The sequence below is a fragment of the Elephantulus edwardii genome, unplaced genomic scaffold, assembly GCF_000299155.1.
Source record: "Elephantulus edwardii isolate Elephantulus edwardi_28Jun2011 unplaced genomic scaffold, EleEdw1.0 scaffold00323, whole genome shotgun sequence".
Taxonomy (NCBI): Eukaryota; Metazoa; Chordata; class Mammalia; order Macroscelidea; family Macroscelididae; genus Elephantulus; species Elephantulus edwardii.
Genome location: NW_006400073.1, coordinates 1027188 through 1037886, shown reverse-complemented (window position 1 = coordinate 1037886; position 10699 = coordinate 1027188). Strand labels below are relative to the sequence as shown.

Below are 10699 nucleotides of genomic sequence, written 5' to 3'. Positions count from 1 at the left end.
ACTGGAACAGTATGCTGACAGAGAATTGCCAAAAGTTCAAGCTGGGCTTAGGGTAGGCTGTGGCAATAGAGACATTATGGTTGATGTCAGATGGATTTTTTTCTATATTTTTTTAAAAATTAATTGTGGGAAGCCAGGTGTGCATGCGCCAGGCTACTCAGCACTTGTGGCCACCAGCATTGTCACTTAGTTTCCTGTAGGGTGGCTCTGCATCACTCAGATTCTGTCATTCCAGCAGCCATCATGGTGAAGCTCGCCAAGACTGGTAAAAATCAAGGTGATCCCAAGAAGATGGCTCCTCCCCCCAAGGAAATAGAAGAAGATGGTGAGGATGAAGACATCTCAGATGATAATGATGAGGAGGAAAGCAGTGAAGAAGAGATTATCATCCCTCAAGAAAAGGCAAGAAGAATGTCACAGTGCCCACAAACAAAGTAATGGTGTCTCCAACAAAAAAGGTGGTGGTTGCTGCACAGCTAAGAAAGCAGCTGTCACTCCTGGCAAGAAAGTGGCAGTTACACCAGCCAAGAAGGCAGTTACACCTGCCAAAGTTGTAGCAACACCTGACAATAAGGGAGCCATGCCAAGCAAAGCAGTGGTGGCCACCCCCAGTAAAAAGGTGAGTGCTGTACCCACCAAGGGGGCAAACAACCAGAAGAATGCCAAGAAGGATGAGAGCGAGGAGGAAGATGAAGAGAGTGAGGAAGATGATGATGATGATGATGATGACGAGGACGTTGAGGAGGAGGAGGAGGAAGATGAATTTAGCCAGAGATGATAAAACAAAAGCAACTGCCCCTCACTCAGAGAATGAGGACGATGAGGATGATGATGAAGATGAGGCTGATGAAGATGATTCTGAAGAGGAGGCAATGGAGACAACCCCAGCAAAAGGAAAGAAAGCTCCTGCCAAATTTCCTCTTGCAAAAATCAAGATAGTGACTGAGGATGAAGACAATGATGAGGGTGATGATGAAGAGGGAGAAGAATATGATGAGGAAGAGGAGGAGAAGGAAGATGATGATGGGGAGGAAGAGGAAGAGGAAGAAGAACCTGTCAAAGAAGTATCTGGAAAGTGAAAAAAGGAAATGAGCAAGGAAAAAGATGCTCCTGAAGCCAAGAAACAGAAAGTAGAAGCTGTAGAACCAATTTCAACTTTCAGTCTCTTTGTTGGAAACTAGAACTGCAACAAATCTGCCCCTGAATTAAAAACTGGTCTCAGTAATATTTTTGCTAAAATTGATCTTATTGATACAGATGTCAGAATAGGTATGACAAAGAAGTTTGGCTATGCGCATTTTTAACCTACTTAGTACCTGGAAAGAGCCTTGGAACTCACTGGCTTAAAAGTCTTTGGCAATGAAATTAAACTAGAGAGACGAAGGGAAAAGACAGTAAGAAAGATCAAGATGCCAGAACACTTTTGGCCAAAAATTAGCCTTACAAAGTTAGTCAGGAAGAATTAAAAGAAGTGTTTGAAGATGCTGTTGAAATCAGATTAGTCAGCAAAGATGGGAATAATAAAGAGATTGCTTATATGGAATTCAAGACTGAAGGTGATGCTGAGAAAACCTTTAAGGAAAAACAAGGAACAGAGATTGATGGACAATCAATATATCCCTGTACTACAATGGGGAGAAAGGTCAAAATCAGGATCATAACGGTGGAAAGGTGAGCACTTGAAGTGGTCAATCAAAAACTCTAGTTTTAAACAATCTATCCTATAACACAACAGAAGAGACTCTTCAGGAAGTATTTGAGAAGGTAACTGCTATCAAGGTGCCACAGAACCAAAATGGCAAATCTAAAGGGTATGCATTTATAGAATTTGCTTCACTTGAAGATGTTAAAGAAGATTTAAAATAAAAAGAGAAATTGAGGGTAGAGCAATCAGGTTGGAGTTGCAGGGATCCAAGAGATCACGCAACGCTCGGGGCTAGCCAATCAAAACTCTCTTTGTCAAAGATCTGTCTGAAGAGACCTTGAAAGAGTCATTTGACGTTTCCCTTCGTGCCAGGATAGTCACCAACTGGGAAACGGGTTCCTCTATAAAGTTTGGTTTTGTAGACTTCAACAGTGAGGATTGCGAAAGCTGCTAAGGAGGTCTTGGAAGATGGTGAAATTGATGGAAACAAAGTGACTTTGGACTGGGCCAAGCCTAAAGGGCGAAGGTGACTTTGGCAGCAGAGGTGGCTATGAGAGGAGAGGGCAAGGCGGATTTGGAAGCCGCGGCCAGGACGGCTTTGGTGGAGGCCCGAGGTGGCTTCCAAAGAGGAACGGGAGGCGGTGGTGACCACAAACCACAAGGAAAGAAGGTGAAGTTTGAATAGTTCTGTCCCTCTTTCCCTCTTCCACTTGAAAGAAAGGACTCAGGTCTTAACCTCTGTTACCAGATCATGACAGAGCCTTCTGAGGACAGCTCTGGTAGGCTTGGAAATCTTTACAGATAACATTTCAAGGGAAGCGCCCTGTTGGTTTTGACTAGATATTTGTAAAAACTTTTTAAGAGATGAGTGATAGAGCTAACCCTTATCTGTAAGTTTTGAATTTATATTAAGTTTCATCCCATTTACAAAACCACTTTTTCCTACAAATAGTTTTTGCATTGGCAGGTGTAAAGGAAAGCAGAATGTTTTATCCTGAGTTTTGCTTCAGTGACTTTGGGACAAATTAAAAAGCCCTAAAGCTCTAAAAATATTTTTCATTGTGATTTTAATAAAAATTTACTGAAAAGTTGGATTTTCCTCATTCTTTATTGCACATTTCCCCATTCTTCCTTCCTTCCTCCCTCAGTTCACTTTGTTTGGTTTTGGGGTGTTTTTATTTTAATATTTGTGTTTCATTAACCATGCAAATGCATTTGACTTTGTGGGTCACAATAAACTGATAAACTGTGGCTGACTCTGAGAAAAAAGGGAATCCAACACATTTGATTGTATTTATGCATAACCAATACTTGAAGCAGGAGGCAGTCATTAGAACAGAGCAAGAAAACACTGCATGGTTCAAAATTGGGAATGGTGTACACCAGGGATGTGTCCTATCCCCATACCTATTCTGTATGCAGAACAGTTCACCTGGCAAGCTGGGCTCCATGAGGAGAAATGTGGCCTTAAGATTGGAGGAAGATTCATCAACAACCTGTTTTATGCAGATGACATAACACTGCTTGCTGAAACGGATGAGGATCTGAAGTGCTTACTGCATAAGGTCAAAGACTGTAGCCTTCAATATGAATTGAAACTCAACATCAAAAAAAACAAAGATTCTCACCATTGGGCCATTTGGCAGCATTATGATTGTGGAGAGATTGAGATTGTTAACAGCTTTAGTTTGCTTAGCTCCACAATCAACACTATTGATACCAGCAGCCAGGAAATCAAAAGACAAACTGCATTGGGAAAGTCTGTTGTCACCAATCTCTCCAGAGAATTGAAGAGCAACAATGTTAGTCTGGAGATTAAGGTGAATCTGGTGGATGCCATAGTCTTCACAATTACTTACTATATGTCAAAAAGCTGGACAATGACTATGGATGATAGAAAAAGAACTCATGCCTTTGAGCTGTAGTTGCTGGAGAAAAGTATTAAATAGACCATGGACTGCCAAAAGGACAAACAGGTTCATCCTGGAATGGGTTAAACGAGACTGCTACTTGCAGGCAAGGATTCTGAGGCTTCATCTGATATACTTTGGGCATGTTGCAAGATAGGACCAGTCCTTGGAGGGGGACGTCATGCTTGGGAGGGTGAAGGGATAGCACAAAAGAGGAAGACCTTCGATGAAGTGGATTGATTCAGTGACTAGTGTAATGAGAATAGGTGTTTCAGAGACAGTAAGGTTGGCACAAGCTAGAGTAGGTTTCAGGGCTATTATACATAGGGTTGTTATGAGTCTCAAGAAATTCAATGGCACATAACAACAAAACCAGTATTAATTTATTGTTGCACAATTTCCGCCCCACTTCTTGTCCATTTTCTTTGCAATATACCTCTTATTCTAGACAATTGTCATGTGTATAATACCTAATCATATATTCTTTTAAAACAGGTTTTCCTTCATTTGGTCCAATGCAATGGTCATTATCCATCCACTCTTATCCTATTCTCCTCCCAACCCCCCATGTCAGTTCTACTTTATAACAGTGGTGCAGTATCTTTCCTTTCATGACTGAGATATTTCACTCAGCATAATGTCCTCCAGGGTCACCTATATTGTGTAATGTTTTACAAGTTCATTTGTTTTAGTGCTGGGTAATATTCATTTGTGTGAATATTTCATAGCTTTTCTACCCATTCATTTGCTGATGAGCACTTGGGTTGTTACCATCTGTCAGATGGATCTTGGCTGAAAGCAGAGAATACCAGAATGTCTGTTTATGGTTTATAGACTATGCAAAAGCATTTGACTCTCTGGATTATTGCAAACTGTGATTAACATTTAGAGGAATGAGAATCGCAGAACACTTAATTATGCTCATGTAAAATCTATATTGTGTTAGATGGAAAAAGTATACAGAACTATGAACCTAGATTTGTATTAAGAAGTGTAAGGTATAACTAGGAGTGTAAGCTTCAACCCTGGCATATTTGGTTTTGTCCAAGATATTTTATTTTTGTTTAGTCTACTTGGAGCCTTGATGGCACAATGCTTAAGCTAATAACCAAAACACTGCCCCTTCCAAGTCACCAACTGCTCCATGAGAAGATGTGGCAGTCTGTTTCCGTAACACAACTTCTTAAAGTCTATGGGGTATTTGTACTTTATCCTATAGAGCACAGTGAGTGGAAATAGCTTCTACAACAAGGAGAGGGGTTTTGTTTATTTTGCTTTTTCTGTTCTGTTTGAGCTTTAAACAATTAGACATATAATGTTTCTAAATATCTGGATATCCTCCTGTGTTCTGCCGAAGCTTGCCTGACTATGACTTCATCAAATTGCCCTACTTTAATGCTATAAAATATGACACTCCCTCATCTACATTTCAGTCTTTTTGACAGTGAAAAACAGCAGTGGAGATAGTCATATCCACAGATACTTAGAACTGAGTCGAATCTTAGCTGCTTCCTAGTGCAAACAAACAAACAAACAAACAAACAAAAAACCCTTACAGCTTCCTAGTTAGCTGGCTTTGTAGCTGTTTGTTCTGGCTCAGTGCTCCTTCCAGACACTCAGTTTCATTCTGATAAACTCTAAGTGTAAAAATCTCTGCATCATTTTTGATCTCTACTTTGAAGCTAATCAAAAGGTCATTTGTTTCAACTCATCAGCCTCTCCGCAGGAGACAGCCAGAGCAATCTGCTTCCATCAGGATTGCAGCCTAGGAAAACTTATGGGGATGTTCTATTTTGTACTTTAGGGCCATTATGAATGGGAATCTACTGAAAGGCAATGAGAATATTTATCTACCTATCTCAGCTCTATGACACTTGATTACTCAAAAGCAATTTCAACTCCAAGAATGAAATAATATAACATATTTGGACAGTAATGTTCCTACTGCTGTGTTGAAACAAGACAGGATTCTTATAAGTTGTCAAACAAAATCTCCAACTTCTTTCATGTGTAAAACGTTTTTCCCTTTCAAAGCATTCTTCTATGATAAAATTAGAATAAAATTTTAATTTCCAAGGGCTCTGTGAAGCTTTCTTACTAAAAGCATAGGCAACAAAATGGAATAGTTCAATGAACATTGTTGCTGTGATTGTAACACTGACAAGGATGGGAGAAGAATAAGGAAGAAAAGGTCTGATGTATCCAATATCATCATTCTCTGGAACTCTGCTACTGTCAGGTGGGAATATTAGCACCTCCTGGGATACTGTAATGTGCCATGGCTCTTCTCAACTTTTCACAACAAAACAATAAACTCTGAGTGAATGGAATTTGTGATAAAAGCAAAACATAAGAACCTTCTTCCTATCTTCTCTATAGTTGTGCTATAGAAGATTCTTGATGAGAAATGTTGACTCTTAGAGACACTCAAATTGGAAGTCTACAGTGATATACCTAAAGAAAAAAAATCCAACTCTGTATTTAATCTCCTTATCTTTACTAGGTTCAGGCCAGTGACTTGACTAATTCTGTTAGACTGTGGCATCTACCATTCTGGCACTGGGCATAAAAGCACCTACTTGGGCAGGCTTGCAGGTGGAAGTTTCTGAAAACTCAGTAAGTGTTTATGCTATGTTTGGTACTACGCTACTGGTCTTTTAAGAGTTCTTTACATTCCAAAGAACAGGCAGATTGAATGACATCCATTTTTGAAGGCTACAGTAGTAAAAACAACAATATTGTCTCTTCTTAATCTCTCTTTGATGTGGAACACAAAAATCCCTTCTGGTCCTTTTTACAGAGGAAGAGATTAGCTTCTCTGTTTCTGATCCAAAGAAAATGAAAGTGCCTTTTACGTTTCTTCATAGCCTCTGGCTAGAGTCAAGAAAGCAGAGAGTTGTTGGAAGCTCCAGAGTCATCTTTTGGCATGAGAGGTGTAGGAATTCAAATGAGCCTGATGGCAAGAGCACAGGTACCTGCTTTGCCTCTAGGCTCAACACAGAAACTGAGGCCAAGCTTATATTAGAAGAAAAAGCCAAGGGCTTGTCTTCTGATGAACTGTAGCTCACTGTTTCAGAGGAAAGGAAATAGGGTGAAAAATCAAAGGGAAACAAATCAAAGGAGGAAGGGGAAAGGGAAACACCTCACCTACAAATCTTCCATAGTAGATAGACTAAGTGGGAGAGCTAAGAAATCGTGGATGATGCCATTCCTGTAATTTTTAAAGTCCTTCTGGACTTTCTAGAAATCAGCTGTGCCATCCTTTAGTTTATAGATGAGAAAATCAATGCTAAGAGACCTTGTTTAAAAGACACAACTGGTTAATAGAACTAGGAATTGAATTTGGACCTCACAATTCTTTCCATTGCTAAAAGAATCAGCATGGGTTGAATGAAGGCTTTGCCTTTGCTAAATTTCTAAATTTTCTAGGACTATATGTGAATATAACAGGTAATTATTTAAAAATACTTTAAAGATGGCATCCCTTCAATGGACATCAATGCAAATTCATATTTCTTATTAAGAAAAATAATTAAAGTATCACATGTAAAATTGTGTTTTATTTTTAATAAAATTTTTGTTTTGCATTTTTTAAAAATATGGAATGCTTCATGAATTTGCATGTCATCCTTGTGCAGGTGCCATGTTAATCTTCTCCGCATTATTCTAATTTTAGTAAATGTGCTGCTGAAGAAAGCAATTTAATAAAATTTTTAAAAATGTACATCTGGAAAAAAGATTGGAAACCTCAAGTCTATAAATTTTCCTCCCTACTAGTGACCTCTGGTCTGATTATATGATTCCACTTTAACTCAATCTCTATTCCTAAGACTTCAAATGAACTTCCTAATTATGCATCAATGACAATGTTGCTGTTATGTGCTGTTAAATTGGAACCAAATCCAGAGCTGACCCTCCAGCAGTCTTTCAGAAGCAGTAAATTGCACAAGAGTAGATTGTCCACCCTTCTCCTATGGATTAGCTTGTGACCAATGTTGATGAGACATTATTCAAAAAAGCACATTGCAGGGTCACCGCACAACAAACTTCAAAATGGTCTAAGATCTGGCATAATCCTATTTATTATTTCAGAAGTGTTTTCCCCCCCCAGATTCTTCTGAGCTTTCTACCACTCAAGTTTTGCCCCAGTTGCTGATCTAAGATTATGTTGACAACCAATAGGAATCAAACCACTTAACCCACTAGAAATTCGCTTTCTAAACATAGCCATTGCTTTAGTCTTTGTCATGACTATAAATGCACCCACCAGAGCCTAACAGAAGGTAATTTAAGACAAATAATCTATTTTTTTTTAATTCTATTTGGAAGCAGGAATGGCATACACTTCCTAAACAACACGCCTCTGGAAACTCTATGAACTTAGAGAGATGATAGTTATAGAACATGGTTTAGGTCTTTTGTTCATAGAGTCCCTATGAATCATGCTCAACATGACGACAACCAACAACAAAAATCTATTTATTGCTGTTCTACTAGGAGCTTACTTCATACTTCTTCAAGCATCAGAATACTTTACCAACATAATTCACCATCTCAGAAGGAATCTATAACTCAAATTCTTTATAGGCACAAGATTTCATGTGCTTCATTATTTACTTGCTCAACTTATTTACTTGCTCAACTTTTTTAAACAGTCTCCTTCATCTGACAACTTATATTCCACTTTACATCAAACCATCATTTTGGCATTGAAGTGACAACCTGATATTGACATTTTGTAGATGTAGAATGGCCATTTTCCATTCCTATATGTTTTTATTTATTGATGAGACTCATATTCTTTCCATATTAATTAATATAACTAACTTCCAATCAGGGAGCTCTGGTGGTCTTGTGGCAAGAAGCTGTACTGCAATCCCAAAGGCACAGAGTTAGAGGCCACTAGCCGCTCTGCAGGAGAAGGATGGGCAATCTCCTCTTATGTGATTAACTGACCCACTGGAGGGTCAGCTATGGGCCGGTTCCAACTCTATGCTAAACAACAACAACAACAACTTCCAATTAGTACATTTTGTCAGTAATTAAAAAAAAGGATAATAAATTTTATCTCAGCCCTACTTGATTGCTCTTTAGCCTCATTTTTAGTTCATTCCTAATTATTATCACATTTTGGCTCCTACAAGTTAACATCTGCACAGAAAAATCTTCTACTCCATAGGATCAACACAGCTACCACTCTCAATAAAATGCATCTTAGTAACTATTAAATTCCTCTTATTTGATTTTGAAACTATATTATTTCTTCCAATCCCATGAGCTATTCAATTTATATCGTCAAACATTTGTCTTAAAATTAATTCTTATTTTGCTATTAGCCTTAGGTTTAGGATAGGAATGACTTCAAAAAGGAATAAAATGCACTGAATTTATAATTAGCTTAACAAAACAAATTATTTAGGTTTATTAGATTATTATTATTGTTTTTTAACAGAAAGGATTACCCTACTTTTGTGACTCATACAGATAAGAGAGAAATTCTGAGTGACAACTTCTGTGAAAAGGGAGAGAAAAGTTTCAAGAAGAATTTTTCTATAAAATTATTCAAATTATGTTTCTATCTTATAAATTAAGCCTGTACACAGGTAACCTCAGGCTGCATTGTCCAGGGCAGACCCCGAAGCATTGGCAGGAAAGATTTTTGGGGCCTCGGGCCTGAGGCCCTCAGGCCAAGAAAATTTGCATCATCACCTGCCTTCAAATGGAAGACAGGTGGTATTAACCCATGAGATGGCAATCCTGGAATGGAAGTTGCACATTACAGTTGTACTTACGAACTTTAAGTTGAAGTCATACCAGCTTCATCATAAGATATGCACAGCAGCACGATATGATCAGAATCACAGAAATCCTGATGGCTTGAGACTTAGGCCATCACATCAGGGGCTGGTCAATGGGAGATGGGTATCGAATGGTGTAGGCAAAAAGAAGAAGAGATGGTGGTGGAGTAAGAAAGCATCGGTGGGCTGTAACATTGAATCTATTGGTGGTTGTCATAACTGGGCAATTGTCTTTCATTGGTTCTTTTCTGTGGAGTGCTTGTCTGTCAGATACTATTATATATATTTAAAGATTGAGACAGACTAGGAAGAAGGATTGACCATCCACTTCTGAAAAGACAGGCCTTCGAAAACCCTATGTACAGTAGAGCACACTTAGACTATTGCTAGGACTAGCAGACATGGCAATTGAGACCAAGATCTTAGAAATACAGAGAAGAAGGAACATCTATAAGCAGACACTAGTGATTGGAACATGGAACGTGAGAAGCATGAATGTAGGAAAATTGGACGTTGTTAAGAAAGAAATGGAACACATAAATATTGACATACTAGGTATAGGCGAAATGAGATGGCTTGGCATGGGACATTTTGAATCAGACGATTATATGATTTACTATGCTGGGGACGAAAAGGTGAGAAAAATGGGGTTGGTTTCATAATTGAAAAAGTCATTTCTAGATCCATCCTTAAATACAATGTGGTGAGCAATAGGATAATATCCATACGCATACAAGGAAGTCCAGTGAATACCACTATCATTTAAATATATGTACCAACAACTAGAGCCAAAGAGGAGGAAATAGAAGATTTCTACCAACTTTTGCAGTCCAAAGTTGATCAAACATGCAATCAAGATGCGTTGATATTAGTGGGCAACTGGAACGCAAAAGTTGGGAACAGAGAAGAAGGTTCAGTAGCTGGAAAATATGGGCTTGGTGAGAGAAATGAAGCTGGACATAGAATGATAGAGTTCTACACATTCAATGATTTATTCATTGCAAATACCTTTTATAAGAAACATAAACGCAGGCTATACACATGGATCTCACCTGATGGCATGCATAGGAATAAAATTGATTATATTTGTGGAAAGACTCGGTGGAGAAGCTCAATATCAGCAGTGAGAACCAGGCCGGGTGACCACCAACTACTCATATGCAAGTTCAAACTGAAGTTGAGGAAAATTAAATCAAGTCCATGGGAACCAAAATTTGACCTTTAGTCTATCCTACTCGAATTCCAAAACAATCTCAGGAACAGGTTTGAGGCCTTGAGCACCAATGAACATAGACCAAATGAGCTCTGGGAGGATATCAAGAAAATCGTACATGAAGAATGCAAAA

General features: G+C 38.6%; 1 pseudogene; it reads left to right on the top strand.

The window, feature by feature from the left end:
- The first annotated feature begins 243 nt into the window (after positions 1-243).
- LOC102845420 lies at positions 244-2330 on the top strand (annotated as a pseudogene).
- The last annotated feature ends 8369 nt before the right edge of the window (positions 2331-10699 follow it).